Source organism: Vanessa cardui, chromosome 15 (genome assembly GCF_905220365.1).
Source record: "Vanessa cardui chromosome 15, ilVanCard2.1, whole genome shotgun sequence".
Taxonomy (NCBI): Eukaryota; Metazoa; Arthropoda; class Insecta; order Lepidoptera; family Nymphalidae; genus Vanessa; species Vanessa cardui.
In genome coordinates this window covers 4,416,457-4,437,348 of record NC_061137.1, presented here as the reverse complement: position 1 = coordinate 4,437,348, position 20,892 = coordinate 4,416,457, and the positions used below count along the sequence as shown (strand labels likewise).

Genomic DNA, 20,892 nt, shown 5'->3' with positions numbered 1-20,892 from the left:
TAAAATATTTCGATAATAACCTACATAATTTTCACATCCCTAGCTCTAACACGTACTACTCCAGGAATTTCTCATTTAGTTCCACGAATCTATGCACCTCAACACTTTCGCAAGAGAAAGGAAATGGGAGATTTTTAGCTGAGGTGTGAGAGTTCAACGGAATGGGGTCTCTTTTAGGCTGTATGATGGCACGTTTTTGCCTATCACGTTTTTGAATTAAAAACTTTGTTCCTATTTACGCTTTTGAAATTGTATCTACAATTTTTCATGTGTACATTTTAGCGACAAAACTTTTAATTCTTTGTCAGGCTTCGAATGTTTTAATTTAAAAAAAAAATCATAATTGAGGCCTTTTTCAAACCATATATATATTTAATTTGTTTCATAGCATAATAATCATTCTATTTATAAAAATTATATGTGTATTTTAATTTATATTCAGGCGAAATTTCTTAAATCTGAAATAATTAGAATTTGCACGATGAATATATCAGCGAGAGATTAATTACAGACAAAGCTTGCGAAGTCGTTTACAGAGGTGAAAATATTTTAATTACGAGTTTAATTAATTAAATTTATTTCTCTTAATTCTTCAAAAGCATACTAATAAATTTTTAACGTTGAATTCATCGTATTAATTAAGTAATATGTATTCGAAGTAATATTGCTTTTATATTATTCATTGTTTTTGGCAGATTGTCATATGGATAATATAATGTTTCTGTTTTCAATTACTACTTGTGATATACGACCTCCGTGGTCGATTAATGAGTACACCGGTTTTCATGGGTACGCCACTCCGAGGTCCCGGGTTCGATTCCCGGCCAAGTCGATGTAGAAAAGGTTCATTAGTTTTCTATGTCGTCTTGGGTTTGAGGGTATGTTTGTGGTACCGTCGCTACTTCTGATTCTCCATAACACAAGTTCTTTAGTTATTTACATTGGGATCAGAGTATGTGATATTGTTGAATATTAAGTTATTTGTTTATAAATTTGATTCGAACATACAATGTTAATGCTACCCAATCTGACGTTACAGGTTAAGATCCCTCTATGACGTGAACAATTATATAAAAATAGATTTGTATATAATCGAAATTTATAGTTAATTTGGTCTCTATGTAATAAATAATTACAAAGTATTATTATATTAAACAGTAGCCGGTAACCGGGCCGAACATAAATTGTCGGAATGAGGCCAAAATTTCTCAATTTTAATAGTAACCAAAGCGGAAACACGTAAATTAAAGGCTTCACTCTGGACAGTCCACAGTTACAATAGATTTATAGCGACAGCCGTGAGTGATGTAACTAGAGGACGATGAGTGGTAGCCATTAAAACACTCGTTAGTGGACTGCTGGTGACAGGTAATGACCCTTCGATTTTCGTTACCATCCATATAATATATAATAAGATGTATTGATACATAGCCGTGCCGTCTCATCCGTGTAGTAAATAGCTTATAAGACTACTTCTACAAAGGCCTTTAAGCTCTTTGTCGGGCCAGTAATAAGGTTTGACTATTAGGAAATTATATATAGCGACACGTGACTAAAAATTTCGTTCTGCAATATTTAATGGAAAAATTACCATATAACTATTATTATGAAAAACATTTCGCAATAGTGATGTACGGGACCATGTAAATATACTTACTATATTATATTAATTAAACGTTAAGATTATTATTAAAAATCAGATACACAGCAAGAAATCTATTTTCATAGATTTCTTGCTGTGTATCTGATTCGCATTTCGAGGCTTTCTGCCAGCCTTCATTCTCAATGAAAATGGTTTTGCTAATGGAATTTTTCCCGGTAGTTGAAAAGTATATGGTATATATGTATATTTACACTGAACATAAATAAAAAGTTATTATTGGTATCGTTATATTTAAAATATAATGAGACACAATAGGTATGTGCCGTATAAAATACATACAAGACCACCGAGAGAAAAATAAAAAGTCATTTGTACTCCACATTATTTATGAAATTCAATGAAGTAACTTCTATAAAATTTTAAAGCTGCAGTCTAGACTGTGTCGTAAAATATGAGAACTTTTATTACCGGGAGACAAACCGCATACAATCCTAACATTCGTCGCAATCTGTTGCTGACGAAATGAAGAAAATTCGAGTCATAATATGAAATATTGCAAACGGTTATATAAAACTGTGTTCACCTCTGTACCTGTCTTAGGAAATTTTAAAATGCAATTTCTTCTGAAACATTTTTGTTTTCACCAATAGCGTTATGGCAAAAGAAATGTGTTTAAGTGATTTAATTTTATTCAAGAACTCTTGGTTTTCTCAAGCCCCTTTTTCTGGTTAAGGAAGACTTTTAGAGTGCCTTAGTCATTTTTGTGACCAAGCACTATATATAAAGATAAAAAAAAAATGGTTAATTAAAAAATACTAAAAAGTCTATAGTTTATGTGTGTAATTATAAATGTTTGGTTAGCAATCTTAGTCTCTTAATCATTTATTACGTTTCGAAACCAAAAGAAAAACCTTTCGGCGCTAACTTCACACGGAAGAATGCAACAAAGATGACAAAAGCGAAGGTTTTTTGCGCGCAAAACTCGGTTGCCTCTATGGGATTTAAACGATGAAATAGTGTCAGTTAAATAAAAACGTGACGTAATTTTAAAATGAAAACACGGAAATCCCACTGGGACGCTCAAAGGAAAAAACTTGCCGGAAAATATACAAACATTTTGGAGACAGTGTCTAAATGAAAGAACGGTTGGTGAGATAAAAAAAATATATATTGTTTAAAACTACCTTTGTGGAAATAGAGAATTTCACTATGTCATCACGACAACAGCGAGCATTTATTACATGCAAGATTTGCTTTGATACTGCGTTTTTACGGTTATGACGCGAATAATAAAAACATTCAACTTAACAAAACATTGTTTTAGCTAAGGTATTTGACAGTCAAAAAAAAATCTTATTTAAATTCAATTAATCTTTTCCTCTCTCACAATTAGTATAATATACCTACCATAAATAAATATAGATTATAAAATTGTCACTGTAGAGAATAAGACTGGCAACACTCAACGTTATAAATGTGTATGAAATCCTTCATTCTCAGAGCGATTTGTTATCAGTTTGATAAGACTATAAAATAAACGAGGGAAGTAAGAGGGACAAGAGTGATTACTCATGATTAAGAGCGGGGGAGTCCTGCGATAAGTCTCCAGGGTGTAATGCATTGTGTAACAAATCAACGTTCACGTGTAACAATAACATACGGCAATTTGTAATTATGGTAAGGTGAACATGATACACGATGTTACAAGACATATGTACCAGTAATTAAGTGAATGAACTCAAATGGAACACACGACCCGCTCTGTAATGAAATATGCAAACTGATTTCCATTTTAACAATCCACTATTATGAGACCGTATTTTAAGCAAATAATTTACGAATATTACAAGTCGTTTATTAATTTTAATGAACGTACCTTTATCGTGTTAATCGCATATGCTGATGGCATGGAAATTGCCTATCTCAATTTTATTTAATAAGTAAAAAATAAAATAAACGTACTGAGTCGTAATTTCAGATGAGTTAATAAAATGACAGATGTAAAAGTCATGTCATTTGTTCGATGAAAACATTTTTCTGTGATAATTATTATTATTATCGTTATTTTCTTTGTAAATGCATAAATTAATAGTTTACTTTGCTTTTTAAATATTATACCTGTGAAATCATACAATTTCCGTTTTTTTTATTGCATTATATTTCGTAGATTGGCAACACATAAGTTTTTCTCTCAGTTTCTCCTTCAATAATATTTTTTTTATGGTATAGGTTGGCGGACGGGCCACCTGATGGTAAGTGGTCACAATCATCCATAGACAATGACGCTGTAAGAAATATTAACTATTCCTTACATCGTCAATGTGCTACCAACCTTGGGAACTAAGATGTTATGTCCCTTGTGCCTGTAGTTACACTGGCTCATCTTACTTTAAATAGACTTGAACGTTCGATCATTTTATGTTTTATATTTAAATAATATTTTGATTTTTAATACAATGAAAGTAACGAACTTTTTTTTTAGATTCGCATATGATATATATTTTCGAATAGCTACGAAATATTTATTTACTTATACTATATAACTTTCATCAACTGTTTTGTTGTTTGGTACTGCAATTGTGATATATAAGAAGACCGTCAATATATAGATGATTAATATATGTCAAAAATTGCCAATAGCTTGCAGTGATGTTACTCAGGCGGAGTACCTTCCTATCAGCATACATTTTGACAACGGTGTTAACACTTAGAAGTTTAATAGCTTCAAATTGTTTGACATAATTCTTAATTTAAAAACAGCTGTTATTCAGACAACTCTAACAATGTATAAGCATACCAGGAATTAAACTTTGAAAAAGTTACAACTAAGCAGATGCTCGACATAAATATAATTATGCCGAGCAGACCAAGGCGTCGGCTTGTAAAATTTTAAAAGTTATGAAGTACCAACACTTCCGAAGATAAACTCGGAAGGAAGGCGCGAGGGTCCTCGAGATAAGACTCGAAAAGGCGGTATAATGAAAGAGTGGCAAGCGGCATAATAATTTCAGAGGCACGAGCGAGTAAAATATTATTATTTTTTTGACGCTCTGTGCCATTGCACTAGAAAGACTCATTGGAAAGCACTAGACGCTCTTGAAGATAATCATAAACACTAGCAACGTTGAAGTACTCGATTCAAATTTGGAATTTCGAATCAAGAATCATTCGAAAACTCGATTCCAGAACCTCTAATGCAATGAACACATAACACTAATAAGTCTATAAATTCAACAGAATTCTGAGAGTATTGACTTTAAAATTGATGAGATATTTTCACTCTTTTTGGTACAATAGTACTAGCACTCTTATTGTACGTCTCGTAAACGATAGTCATCTAATAACTCATAATTTAAATTTAGAATTCCTTTTCGTAATTTTTTTTTTTAATTTTTGAAAATCTGTTGTCAAACAGATCAGAAATAGGCACTGAACTGTTTTACCTTTGCCTATTTATATGAATATAAATGTCATCAGACATTTATGAAGGTTAGGGATTAACAGAACCTACGTTTCCTATTTCATATTAAACAACGACACATGATCATTTAGCAATGGATGTTATTGATAACCCTCATTAAATAATAATAGTTCATTCAAAATTAGAATATAGTTGAAACATGCGATTATCTTTCTAATGACTGTCAATAATTTATAAAACCTCATGTACAGTGTCACATAATTTATTGCAAAAATGGTTTAGTAAAAATGGTCGACTATATTTATTTAATTCGTAACCTAACATTTCTTGTCACTTATAGTGTTACTTACGAGTGCGTTTTGTAGGAAAATAAAAGTACTCAGTATTTTATGCTTACATTTTTAAATAAAGAATAATTATTAATTACAAACACAGCACAGATACACTATATGTGTTGCCAGTTAAAACATTTTCACAGACAAAAAATCCACAAAGGAATAAGTACGAAAATTACATTATAAAAAGTAAAAAAAAAATCCATTCTTTGTATTACATTTCTTTCAACGCAAACCAAAAAAAGTAAAGCCCCTAAAAAATATCTTGTCGCTTTTCGCAATCCCTTTTATGGACATAATCTTAATCTGCTGGCCTTTTTCGCTAAAAATATTTATTCAAACACCAAGTACCGCTTTAATAGCTTAATTGTTGAAACAAGAGCATCGCCGTTTCCTCGCTTTGTGAAATATTTAGCTTTTTTATACTTGTTTACGTTCATTTACAAACATAATCATGATCACGTTTGTTTGCGTTACAATTGTATTCTAAACGTATTTATAACAGAACAATCTCCATCCATTTATTTATTAAATACTTTACTAAAGATTGAATGCATTTGTATTTAACGTTATCATAAGTGTCATCAAATATTTCATTAATATGCTGGATTTGTATGCAAAATTAATATTTTAAATCTCGAACACTTACGCTTTTTTATTTTCAGCCAACACGAAAAAGCGATTCAGCATAGCTCGTTATAAAATCTTGAATTAATGATAAAATAAGTTAGGCGATCACAGAAAATGCGATATCAAAAATACCGCATAAAAGTCGAATAATTAAAACGCAAATGCATAAAAAGTAAGGTTTTTTTTATAAAATCTAGTGGCTATCGCTCCGTATTTATTAAACTGGTTCGCAATTCGAAGCAAATAACTGCTTTCACGTTAACTGGAGTAATATTGAATATCAAAGCAAATATTCTATCAGACCGCTGTGGCCTCTTTTTGCGAGGTGTCTATTGAAATCAAGGCCTTTGATTCAAAGCGCGAGTTTTCCCAAGAGTCAGTCAGTATCAGGGTTGGCATTTCATACTAATGCTGATGAATGATCATACATTTATAACAAATTTATAAATATATATGATATTTATAACCAAAAAAAAATTATCGTATACAAAAGTTACGACGATCATAATTAAACAATTCAATTAAAAAAAAATTTAATAACGCTTAACGTTTTCAGAGAAACATTCGAACAAAACCGCTCATTTCACGAACAACGGTCGCCATTAACGATTTCAGTAACAAGTTTAAAACTCGCCCCAGTTTATCCAAAACGGCAACCTTAACTTGGCAGTTATAGAAAATGAGGCAGTGTGCCAGGGACGCTCTCGAGATAGTACGCAGTCTCAAAGCGCCGGTAATGAGAGCTTAGGGCAGTCGCAGGGAGGATAAGTGAATTCTCTGAATAAACTTTACCAAGGTTTTCGGAGCATGTGGGTCAGTTGGATTTATTTGATGAGGCTTTTAAATGTGCATTACAGTGTATTCCAGTAAATAACGTGCACGTTCTTTCTATTGTAGAGTGTTTTATTTATTTTATAAATTTATTTTAATTAATATCGAACGTTTTGAAGCTTTTAGTTCAACCATAAGTACTTTTATTGTTTTTTTTTTTAATATTAAAAAGTACGTTTTATTTATTATTGAATATCTTTTTTATTTTTATTCGACTAGTTTCCACAAAACTGCTCTTTCAATAGAACAGCTTAAAAGCGCTTGATCTATTTACATAAATTTCGAGAAGTAATTGCTTGTTCATTAAATTTCAATAAAAAATTCGCTTTAAATATTTCACGGATAATTTTTGGGCTGGAAATATAATAAATGTAAGCTGTATATATTTAATCTCATAAGTAACGAAACGAGGTCTGAATTATGCGTGCAAACAGTGAAAAGTTACCATGGAGCCATTAAGTAGATCGTTTCAGAGGTCGCTTGGAGTTTTAATGAGAAAATGGCTCGTCAGCACAAACAAGTTTGGATAATCTTTGGGTAATTGATTCGCAAAACGCCGACTCAGCTCCTACGGGACGTATGAGATCATGTGACTTTGGAACCTATTTACGTTGAGAGATTGTGATCGTGCTACTAGCTTGACGCTTCAACTCGTGTCTTGTTTTAATTAACTTCATTTTATAAATGTATACACGAAGTTCAAATAAACGGGTTTATGTTAAATGGAGTAGTTCAATGTGTATTAATGTAAGTATGAGAAACATCCAGGTTAAAAGTAAGGAATATATTAAACGTAGTGACATTTCTTTCAATCTGATTAAATGGTAAAGTTCGTGTGTTTGGGCATTTATCATTTGACCGCGCAAAGTTTGGATGTTTTTTGATGAATTTTGCAATAGAGATAGCTAATACCCATAGAACATACCAAACACTTCCCCCTTCGTTAAACGCAGCTGAAGTCATTAATTCAATTTAGTTTAATGTATTAAAGCGTCTCTCCACCGCTTCGGACACTGAAGGTGTATGAAGATTATATTAATATCTAAAGGAAAATGTCGCAGATTTGCTCGCCTACTTTGTTAGGATTAATCAAATAAAGCAATAATCAGACATTATACTAAATATCTACAAGTAATATATCTACTAAACAAAATTTAGTTGTAGAAATACGATGGATTTAAAAACGTGATAATAGCAAGATGAATCCTTCTTCTGGTGCATATTTTTAAGAATGATCATAAGACCTTTTTACATTGACATTTTTCCTGTAAACTGTGTATCAAACTGTATCAATTCAGATTGAACGTATGTATAAAGACACGTGATATAAAGTATCTATAGTCTATATAATGTGATCGTATATTCAATATTCTCTCTCCGTTATCGAAAGGAAGCATGTCATTTATCTCACTCAGGACCGTACTGGGATCATTTTCCTCGTGACGATCGATTCTATGGAGACATGAAAATGAAACACTAAGTTCATGCTCTGAGAAAGATGTTTGTAAAGCGTCAAATATATATACAGGCTTCGATTTTTATGGATAACCTTTTGATTAAACACTAATTTTCCCTTACTTAGGTAATTTCTTAGGGTTATATAATACGATCAAGGTGCTTAGACTGGTGTTAGAACATGGAGTTTAGTTTCAAGTCAATTTTAGATGTTACACTCTCAAGAGATGCCCATTAGTGAGAAAATGTGGATCTTAAACAACTTTATGCGCTTCTGTGCTGAGTTTATGGGTTAATTTGTATAACCTGTATCCACCAATCCACTGTAAGGTAGGAGTGTGCAAACGCCTAAAGGACAGAAGATATGTCTGTCCTTTAGGATAAGGTTATCTTTCGCTAGACATTGAAATATTTAACAGCTTTACTGAGTTTTAGAAACTTCTAATACATTCATTATGCATGATTCGTTTATTTTCTATTACTTTTCGAGTAACATACAAAAGTTTTATATATCATACTTCATATGAGTCTAGTTTTATTTTTTAAGGTTACCATATATTTGCCGAAGATACAATTTTTAATACTATATACCATATGTACGACTTTACTAAATTAAAAAATAAATCATTAATGAAATGTAGTAGACTACAAAATGACATTTCATTAATGATTTCATTTCAAAAACGAAACAACAATATAGGAATTACAAGGAAAGAGTTTCGTTAACATCGTTTTTTCTAAAGACTTTTAAAATTTACAAAATACTAATTTAACTTTCAGTCTCAGTACATAGTCTTAAAAAGTAAATAAGGCATCCGACTTTAACGGTGAAAAGGAAAAAGTTAAATTGGGAATTTCAGATTCCACTTTACAATATAAAGTTTGCTACAAGAATGTTCTCGAATGAACTTCTCTACTGATTGATAGATACTTATCAGCTCTTCGTTTTACATTATATGTGTATACATTTCTGTTATGGTGTTATATATTCCGGGGCCAAAATCAATCAAAGTTGAAAAAGATATTAATTTTGACACCATAGTGAAATCTACTAAAATGAGCCTGAGAAACTGCCTCAAAACGTTTTTTATTGATTAATATATATTATAATCAAATCTATAAATATCACGTGAAAATCAACAAATTTTCTCATTTGAATAACACTGTGTCTAGGCATGTTATACATAACATTTTTATCACAAGATACAATTTCTTACTACTTATGTACACAGTAAACCTTCATGTATTAAAACTTTTCCCAGCAAAAATCTTAATTTTTTTTTTATAAATTACAGGTAACTAAATCTTAATCAACGGGCCCAGAAATTTATATCAGATTGGCAGTTACACTAAACAAAGACTTCAAAGGCACTTTACAAAGCTAATATTCAGGTAAATGCTTCATTTTACGCTCAAAATACCGTACAAAGCTGCATTGCTCTACACCTCGTAGAATACCACGAATAGCTAAGTTCGTTTATGTTACGTAAATATATGTGTATATAAAGCATCTTGGGGCATTGCCCTTCTATGTATATACATAAGGGCAATGACCTCTGGCTGGCTGACTATATGTCAGCTGAACTATAAGACAAACTCTCAATTTATAGATGACATTAAATCCATAATGTAATAACGTTATAAGGGATATTCCTAAATTTTAATCATAAATAAATATATAAATTTCAAGGCACTAGAAGAAGAAAAGAAGAAAATTTGCTACTTCAACTGCCGTACGCTTTTGAACAAACAAAACTAACAATGCTAGTTTTGAATGTACTTTTTTGCATCTTATAATAATTCTATTTGCATTCGAAGAAATTTTACCATATCTGAGTGCATTATTTTTCGAATAATTCATTCTCATTGCATAGCTTTTGTAATTAAAGTCTGGCTCTTGTTCTGAGCATAAACCAAAACTAATGACCAGGAAACAATAGGACGCTGGTCCGATGGGAGTTGTTGCGAACACGCCCTAGTATACACAGCTTAGCTTAAAACCATGGCGATGAACACCAAGGCGCATTGCACCATTATTTATAGAACGTTAACTGCGAGTGTAAGATACTATAATGATAGCGTTAAAAGCGCTTGTATATGTTTATATGAATTATTCAAAATTGCTGATATGTTTTTAAGACTTTATCTAGTACCGTCTCGATAGGTATGGTTACCTATTTACTCAAAGTTATTTTCCCGCTCAGAAGAACTCTGTATAGCTCTATTGTTTGAAACCTTAATAAGCCAGTATTTACATGTCAGTTTTTGGTACTGTATGAGTCGTGGTGAATATAAGTAGTTTCAGAAATGGTAATTGTTCCTCGCTATGACAAAATGACAAAGTTGCACTTGAGCCTATTTGCTTATCTGTACAAATCATATCACCGCAGAATAGTTGCACAAATCTAGCATCCCTACGCTGAATCACAATTCCGATACTCTTAACAGAAAATAAAACGATGTTTTACGTATAATTTAGAATGTGTTCCGTCAAATTTGTTATGAGATATTCAAATAAGAAATAACAAATTAGACAAAATGTCTACATTGAACGTATATTTATTTTAGGAAATATATACTTAGAAGGCTTAATGTCAGTGAAGAGGAGAATTCTTATATAAAGTATTTATTATAAGTGACACGTACCAGTAATATAAAAACGTTGATGAAATTGAATAAATTGTACGACGTCGCCGATAAAACAAAGATACGTGTGAGAGGGAAATGGCATTTTCAAACATAATTAAATTCCAGTGCGAGCGGCAGAGTACTCCGTATTAAAGATCCTCTTCTTTCCTTGTTTTATATAAAACTAGTCCAAGAGAGCCATCACTTTCGAACGTCTTAAAGTTTACGAGTAACTACTTTGTACGCGCGTTTTGCGACATAGTAAAGTTCAATAACCTTATACAAAATATTATATTTGTGTTCAGTGCTGATCTAAGGGCATTCTTTACTGGATTTAATTGATGAATAAATAAAAATGACAAAATCTTGCACATCATAATGAAATATTATTTTAACCAAAATCCAAAATATTTTTCTTTATATTGAAACGAAACATTAGCGTTATAAATAGTTAATTTTCATTACTAAGGAGCTACATGACAAAAATATGAAACAAAGTATTATAGTCTAAAATTACAAACTATTTATGATCAAAAAAAGCTGTTTAAATTCAGTGGAACTGATCAATTAACTGTTTAAGTCTCGAAAAATCACGTGATTCGAAGTAAATTACTCCGGAAACAGCGACCGGCTCCAGTAGTTTCATTTAGAGTATAATCAAACAAGTCAATTGGCCGGCACATGTGCAAATGCCTAACAAAACAACCCTAAACTAACAAATGGCTCGATTTCGCGCACACGGGCTTTATTTCACGTTAAATGACCTGCCTCATTCTGTTGCAAATACGTAAGTCGGGAATTAGCCATTTCTTGAACCTTTAACGGATTCGAGAGGTATATATGTTAGCTTATGTTTCATATTGGTAGAAGCTTGGTTGATATATGTTCTTTTTTTGGTTTTTAATATTTCTGGACTATTGGACTATTTAATATATAAAAATGATGGGAGAGCTTTGAGTTTCATTAATATAGTAATTTAAAATAATTTTCCTTGGTTCTTATGCTTTTCATGTGGTCAACACAAAAGCCCAAGATCAAACCTTAACTGGGTTGAACCTGCGTTCTTACATCGCTATGCAGCCTATATAGCGTTGACCCAAAATTTGGTAAAATAATGGCGTGTAAATTCCTCAGTGCTGGGCTTTGGATTCCTTTCTTTTTGACGAGAAGGGTTAGAGATCAATATAATACGCTCCTCCAATGCTATGTGATAAATACACATGTGGTTGATTTTAATGAAATAAAACTACATAATTAAAAACACAAATTAAGCACCTGAAGATTCAGTGATTCTGACCCGGGTTTGAAGCCGCAATATTCGACAAAGTCTCACGTCTTCCAGCGTTGATATATAAAGGCACGTATACTTGCTACACTTGAAATGTTAGGTCCAAAAACGAGTTATTTTACAAAAGTAAAATAACATTGTTCACATTATTCCCTTTTCTCGTATACATTACTCAAACGTAATTTAAGCAAGCGTAAAACCTATTTCTCGCTCGAATTTCACTGTGCCCATGTGAATAATTCGAGCTGTGTGTCATCCAATGCAAATAAGAGAACATGGACAATGGCTACCACATTTTGCCGCTCATTACAAACGCAACAATTCCCTTTTAAGTCTCTGTAACGTTCTCCGCATGCATCCTTTACGTCTACACATATAATTCAACTATAATATTATAGTACTTGTGTGTGGAGACGGCATTGGTTTTAGTTATCATATTTATGTAGTTAGAGATTTTACAAGAGTACGGATAAATAAATACTCACTTAATCGTTTATAACGATTATGTCGCTCTTTCACAACCAAACTGCTGAACCGAATTTGAAAAAATTGGAACTCCAAGTAAAGACATAGACTTTTTTGATCTAACACATGATAACTAACACCCTAAAACGCAAACGAAGCCGTGGGTGACAACTAGTTTCACATAAAACATACAAAATATCATTTATGTTCTTAGCCACATAATAGGATATTTCTTATATGAATAAGAAATATAAAATAAGGCTTTTCAAGAGATAAGTACGTAGGGTATTCTTTCAATGTAACTTACTTTCAAGTTGATAGATAGTACTTTCAACTTGTAGTGCACAAGCATAACGTCATCATTTCATTGTAAGTAATATTCAATAAATTAATTTTTACTTTTTATACTGTTTAAAAATAATAATTTTTATAATGATTATATCAGCGTTAGTTATAAAAATGAGGTATTTATTAAAAAGGTGTTGGTTCAGCTCATTTATATCCGTTTCGCATCAGCCAGTAATATCCGGATAATTCTAGCCGAGAGCATGCGAGGAGATGAAGGAAATGAGATTTTATCATGCTATCATTGCACGACGGCTAAGCTTCTGACCTCCGTAATGAAAAACCTAAACTTTGACGTTAACTAAAGTTTTGCCGCATGAATATAATGTTGTTAAAAATTTTAAACTAATAATGCTATTGTCAATCAAGTTTAAAATCATCCAACATAGAGTAAGTAAATAAAAAAACTTACTTTTTACTTTTTTTTATAGCACTAAACAAAGTCGCTTACCGCTGTCTGTCCCTATGTATGCTTAGATCTTTTAAATTACGCAACGGATTTTGATGTGGTTTTTTTAATAGGTAGAGTAATTCGAAAGGAAGTTTTTTTTTTGTATGTAATCCAATGTAAAAAAAATAGTTAAGAAACATTGATAACTTTAGAAGTTTGCAATGTGATGTCGTTAATAAACAATTTGTGTAGTATATTTAGTATCAGTATTGCACCCGTGCGAAGCCGGGGCGGATCGCTAATGTACACTTTACACATATCTTTAATTTATACTTAGTTCAGAAACAATAAAAACGAGTAGGGACTTCTTTCAGAATATAACGTCATTAATTGTTAAAATAACCAAAGAAGGCGTCATAAACCCTTAAATTGTTATTCAAGCGTCGTTTCTAAGGTCACGCCTCGCCTTTATGGCTACAATAAAAAGCAAAACAACGCATCCATCTGACAGATGAAATCTGAAATAGGCACTTCGCAGAAAGTGCTCAAATTAGAGCCCTCAAAACGTTATATTTTGATATAAAATCACATGAACTTCAAACGTATTTAATACTTAAAATATAACATTCGACTACATTTAAAGCGATGACAGGAACATTTTGAATTTGTGTGGATTTTCGGACGAAATGTTTTAAATTTTAAAGTATTTTTATGACGCTAATTTTCCTTGTTATATTGAGTTGCAGTTTAAAAACATTAATATTTATATAATAGTACAAAAATCGTGCAATCTTTCAAAAGCCATCATTAATTTATTTATCTATGTTAACAGTGTGACCAAATATTTGGACATTAATAATTTTTTTAGTACGGCAACATTCAATTAAAGCTTCTAAGATGGCGTCTTCTTCGTGCAAGTGAAGTATACTTTCATTCAATCACAGTAATCAAAGGCAAGTCAAAGTAACGGTTACAAAGACATCATTTAATTTGCTTGAAACCTACGTTGATAGTGATACGCATCTCCACAACTCATTACTGGAAATTAGGTTAGAGAGCCTCTAGAAAAATGCCGAGATCTCCGTTGAATAAATATTCAACGAGATGGCCGTGACGGGGAGTCGTTGCGATAATTAAAAATAATTATGTAGCCTCAGAAATGTAATGAATTAATGGCTGAAACGCCTCTCGTATTTAAATGCCAAGACAACGTATTAGTTACGAGATATAATAAATAATTCATTAGCATTGATTCTAATGACGTTTCACGTTTCAGAATTTACTTAATATACCTTAGTTTATTCTACTGGATACTAATCAATCCGAATAATGTATTATAATGCCAACAAATAAACAACAAATTATTGAATGTTGACTAAAGAATCGTTATTAACATAATTTGATATATTACAGTTATGTATCCATTATTGTGTGTGTGATATATACGCTTACAAGTAGCTAATTACGATTTTTAGGATATAGGGTGGTTTAAATTTACGTCTGATTCCAATATAAAACAGTAAATCATTAATCATTTATATAATATTCGATGTGTTAATTCACAATGAATTTAATAAAAATCACTTAATATAGCGCACCTATCCCAGCAATATAATATTTAAGAAAAAAAAACTGTGTCAAAAATACCGTACATTTCACGCATGAATTTTTCCTTAAATAACCCTAGTCAGATTTTTTTGTGATATAACATTGTAAAATCGCTAACATTCAAAGCGTCACACTAAATAGTTACATTTATCTTCAATTCATGTTCCGAGTTTAAGACAAAACAAATGAAACGTTGAAAGATAATTTATATTTTCTTTTTCATAAAAGAATTGAAGAGTTTCTAGAAAGTTCAATCGTAAAGAAAATCGAATGAATTCTCGTCGCGTCAAGATTTCTAAGTCCCATTTATTAAATGTATAAATCCTGCCACATTTTGCACGTATCGTCTTAAAACTCTTTGTTTTATTAGTTTTCCTTTTTTAAGCTGGTTTACTTTCAAATAAACTGTTCTCTTTGTTTCCTTTTACAAACGCTATATTTTAATATTTTTCAAGTGTGTCGCCCATTTTTTAATTTTCAAATAATACACATTCGGTGCAGCAAAACGGTATACGTTGGCAACAAAAAATATATCCATAAAGTAGGACACAAGGGGCGTTGTTATGTTAAAACTTGATGTTCTACATATGTTTGCCAACCAGCCTGGAGGCTTGCCAGGACGACCTGGTTGCAAGCCACGAGCGTAGACTAGTTACTATTTCATATTGCATATTATGACATTTTAAATTTGGAAAAATAATTCCTTCCTTCCGTTTAACAAATGAGTTTAGATTAAATGAGGTTTTCTTATAATGGAAGGAAGATATTTTTTTCAATATAAACAAATCACATTTAGACCAGCAAAAAGGAAATACAAAATTAAGGTTTAAAAACGGCCAGACATTTCTGAATACAATTTTTCCGTGCTTATTGGCCGGCTGGGCTTCCGTCGACGGCCAGGAAATGAGTTTTGCCACCTCCCCCTATCCCCTCTTTAACCCCCTCTTATAGGACAAGCAAACCAACCTCATTATTAGCTTGTCGGAATCCTTTACGCTTTGAGAAATTATGTTTCATGTATTTTATAAAGGAGGAAAGTGCTTTTCTTTAAAATGACAAAACTCCACTCATAAACTAAAAACACAAAAAAAAACTTAATATTTTCAAAGAAATTATTAATATAAATAAATCAAATATATCTATATATAATATGTAAATATATCAAAAAGGACTGACCTTTATACAATTTATAGACTGTTAAGTATTAGTATCAGTCTTTAATCATGAATATTACAAATCAGTGTTTGCAAAAATATGATGATAAAACGACGTTTCAAATTCTTTGAACATACTCGTATATGTGAATTTGTATGCAGGTCTAGCAGAATTTGAATCAGCAAATATGAAATCTGATTTAGATTACAGTTTATCCTGAAAAGTTCTACACGTATGGGTAATGTTAAATTAAAACGGAAATCGCTTGGAAAAACGCCAGTCATATTATACGTCTCCGGCAAAAATGATTTGTTACCGAATATGTAACGAAATGTAATGCACCAAATGCGGTAAATCGATGTCCAGCCGAGGTATTGTAACGCAACCTTATTACCAATCTTAATGGCAGGTGGCGAAGCAACATTGAGTGGTAGGAGATACGGCGAAGAGGAGATGCACAAAACGCTAGTGCGCCACGAGCCCTCGAGTCGCGTGCCGCTGAGGGCCGGCAGTGATTAGAGCGCGCTAACAAAGCGTGAAGGACCCTTAACCTACATGCTCCGTTTCATAGCAGCGCCGGTGACACTCCTACAACCACTGCGCGCCTGGTACTACAGGCTCATCCTTCCGTACGTTTCTTTTCTTATATTTAAGGATGATACTTAAAATGTACTACCTAAAATATTATGTAAAACTTATATATGACGGATGGAGCAAAGTGTTGTTTTAATTGATGACTTTTTTTTTCAAATCTGATAATTTTTTAATTAACTATATTACATGAGAAAGATTTTTATCCCTGCGATCGCTTTCCTGGGATAAATCAACAAAATAAATTGAAAGTCCTTCAAATAAAAATGACTGCACATAAATTTCTAGGATGCGATAAATAAAACAAGGTGCAATGTAGCAAAACGGCAGCTTTAGATATCTTACAAACCTTTGAAGCTGGCGCGACGAAATAATTCAGTTTTACTTTACAAAAGTAGTTGTTGCCGAAGGTTTATAGCTCTCGAAGCTATAATAAAATACTCCAATAAAATGACTGTGTTTCAAATATCAACCAACCAAAATCAGATTTGGGAAGACTTTTTATTTTCTGAGTAGGAAGGAAACATTACGTTATTGATTCAAAAGAAAGCACTTCTGGCATCAGGGCTCGTAATAAAGTGGTTATCTGTGCTCGTTTGCGCCAAAGCGGAACTGTGATATGGCCTGTGTTCTGCAGTAAAATGGCGTGAGCTCGAAGGGGACATTAGGGCAAATGCCACGGTAATTACGCTCGAACTTGGAAGGTGCGAACAACTTTGTGCTCGTAATTTGTTACTAAACTTGCTTAATATTCCCCTTGACAAGATAAATTTATTAAAGGCACCAGCGACGAAGCGGCTCAATGAGGATGGGCCTTGTAATTATGTTACGTTAATATTTAGGTATGTCAGGATATGCCTAGACTCCACAAGTCGATGATTTAAAATATATATTATCATCTTAACATTTTTAAATTTAACTTGTAATAATGGGTACATTACTTATTTTAATAATATCACCAGTATTTTCATCCAATTATTAATAATACTTCACTAAATTTTAAAAAAGTATATCTTTTATAAATTCTCACAAAGTCAAAATCAAAATAAACTCTATTTAAGTCGGCTTTTCAAGAACATCTGAACCTTCATTTTAGTATGTATCAAAAGTTAAAGTTACTACAGGTTCAGAATGTAGCCACCGAGAAGAAACGGCAAGAGACTCAGTAGTTCCTTTCAAATTTTTAATTACATACAGACATTCCGATTTTATTATATGTATAGCATTGATGCGATAGTACGGCAGTAGCAGAACTACAGCTAGTCCATTAGGAGACGAAACAGATTAACAGCTATCGCTTAGACTGAGGTAATCGTGGCTCAGAATCCATCAGTGAGATCACGGCTTGTGGAATCGCATTAAACTTTTACAATGCCATTAGGGCGCGACGGTGAACGAACGCATCATTGCCCTCTTAAGGACTAGTCCTAGGTTTATAATGGAGATACTTCAGCTTTTAACATTGGAATGCTTTTATTGAATACTTTCCTATCTTTGCATATATTAAGGCCTATTGTGGTTTTAGTGGTTCATATACTATCTGTAATTTCTCCTTTATACTTTTGTTTCATTTCTATTTGCAATAAAAACGGAATATTGTTTCTTATCTTATGGAAAGGGAGAAACAATTTTCTGCTAATTGAATCTAATATTATAAGATTTATCTTTCATAAGAACTGTAATTACATAGAACTGTAATTGCCATTGTACATTTGAAGCCGGCTCTATATTTTAACTTTAATTTTACGAATATTGGCTATTTATTGAGTTAACTTATAACAGCTATGCCGTACAGTTTTGCCTACGTTAACTTTAATGAAGTACAATTTACCACTTTGGTTGAAATTTTCGATTAGTATGAAAAAACGCTTGTGTTAAATGCATTATTTCTTAATATTTATATGTATTTTTTGCAGTCTTTTTGCTTAGTCATCACACATGTGTATCACCCATTCGCACTAATATACGTCAATAATTATTTAATAGAGAGAGACGTCCCTCCATTAATTAATCAACGACTAATACAAATAACGTTTGAGATATTAAAATTATAAAAAACAAATCGTGTTAAAAATAAAAGTTTAAATTCTAAAATAATTACATTGTGAAAAGAATACGGAAAAAGTCTCGGAAGAGATCCTTAAGGAAACATGATACAAGCTGAATAAAAAATTACAGAAGACTGTAAAGCTAGTTTCGCGAAAAAGCGCTCGAAAACCTTACAAGTCTGCGGCTAAGTGTTTTTGGGTATCGTTTTTGTTTCATTAATCTTCAACGGTAGTAGTTACAGCCACAGACAATGTTAAATTTAATTAATTAATTCCTTGATAAAAAAGTAAGCTTTTCTTTCTTTAAAAAACAAATTTTGTATTATAAATATAATAATAATTATACTGTAATAACTTTGCTTACGCCTTAGGATTACGGCAATATTAACTAATTTAAATAACGTTATATAACGTAATCCCTAATAAATAATCCGTTAATAATTAAAACAAGTCGAACGAGAGCCCAATAGACTCGACTCGACTCGACTTTAGCGTTAAAAAATGAAAAAAGGATTTTTTTTAAATAAATTGGAATTTAGTGTTTTTTTTTATTTGATAGCAGATTGTTTTTTAATAATACCAGTCCTTCAAAGATTTTTTGATTTTCCCTTTCTTTGTAAATTAAAATTTTTGTTTTTTTTTTTTTAATTTAAGAAAAACCTTATTTGTATTTTAAAAGTTAATGTTAATGATTTTATGACATCACGAGAGAGGTGATATAACCTAAGCATTTCATATTAAAAAAAACTATAATACTACTAATAATACTGACGTATGAATTAAAACTCTTCGTATTGAATGTGTTCATATTTATTAACTCAAATATAGCTCTTATATGTATGAGCTATAGAAACCGGAGTTCTAGTGATCTCAATATATCATCGATCGGAAGTTAATTCGGTTTTGCTGACTATACGTATGATTGGAGTCTCTGACTGAGGTAATTTGCTTCTCTAATTGAATAGCTTAATTACATATCCTTTCTATACTATTGAGGTCATCATACATTGAGCATATACGCAGTTTAAGCTTATTGAATTTTGTTATTTAATCGTAGAAATACATACACATATGATTTTAAATATGTATGAAATATATGTATTTTTAATATGTATAAATTAGTGTTATGGAAACGACATTATTCTCAAAGGGTATATTATACAGCTTGTATGGATTAAGTCAAAGTCACAAGCTTATGGAGCTCGTTTGATTAATTCCTTACGTATATATATAATATTCATATATTATTTATTGCTATGCATATTGTATAAACTGCTTTGGTCTATATTATTTAAAGGTATTTGAAGTAAAAGAGAATTTTTAATCATAATGTATTGCATAAAAATATGAATTAAAACTACATGCGTAATTAGTAATTAAATAAAAATAAACTGTATTTTTACGTTATCTTTGAAAGCACAATGCCGGGCCGAAATGAAATGCTATCGAATGCATATACCAAAGTTCCTTGGAAACTTATTCTTAGTACTCTAACCCAACAGTGAGACATTTGTGACTATTAATTTTACTTTTTTTATAAAGATTGTCTGATCTGTCTGTTATAAGAATGTGCAGTCCCTGATGTAATAAGTTTTCTTACTTGTACCTATAGAGAATAAGTTTGAGTCTTTATTTCAGATACATATTTTCTCATAATAGTTTTCAATATTGCCACCGAATCAAATCTCGTCTCAATCGAATCGTATTTACATTACAACCATTGTTTGCTGTAGTAGACAAATACCTAGACTGAAATCGTAACTCGTGTTATATAGACCACTGAATATCCAATGAATCTTAGAAGCTACTCGACCGGTACATAGTGAGAAGCTGTGCTCTAACCAAATACACACCCTACGGGATTGCTGTATGCTCTTAGTAAATACCATCACTTAGCTCTCTAGGTTCCGTAGGTATATATAATGTTAATCTGTCTATGTTCAAGCGAACCGAATTATAGAACTAATATTGTCGAGCAATTATATGTCAGGTAATATACGTTATTATGTTATTATATGATAATAGTGGAATTTATTGAATCATTAGCGGACGGCAGGTATCTAATATAACTGTGGCAGCATCATCATTATTTTGTATT

General features: G+C 31.7%; 1 protein-coding gene and 1 long non-coding RNA gene across 2 annotated transcripts in view; one reads left to right on the top strand and one right to left on the bottom strand.

Annotated features, from left to right (window-relative positions):
- LOC124535586 (amyloid-beta-like protein) overlaps nucleotides 1-20,892 on the bottom strand; it is a 123,978-nt gene that overhangs the window by 91,575 nt on the left and 11,511 nt on the right. The window lies entirely within an intron of this gene.
- On the top strand, nucleotides 3,168-16,774 carry LOC124535587. The gene is made up of 3 exons (XR_006966818.1): nucleotides 3,168-3,280; nucleotides 9,571-9,667; nucleotides 16,565-16,774. It is a non-coding gene; the product is annotated as an uncharacterized LOC124535587 (long non-coding RNA).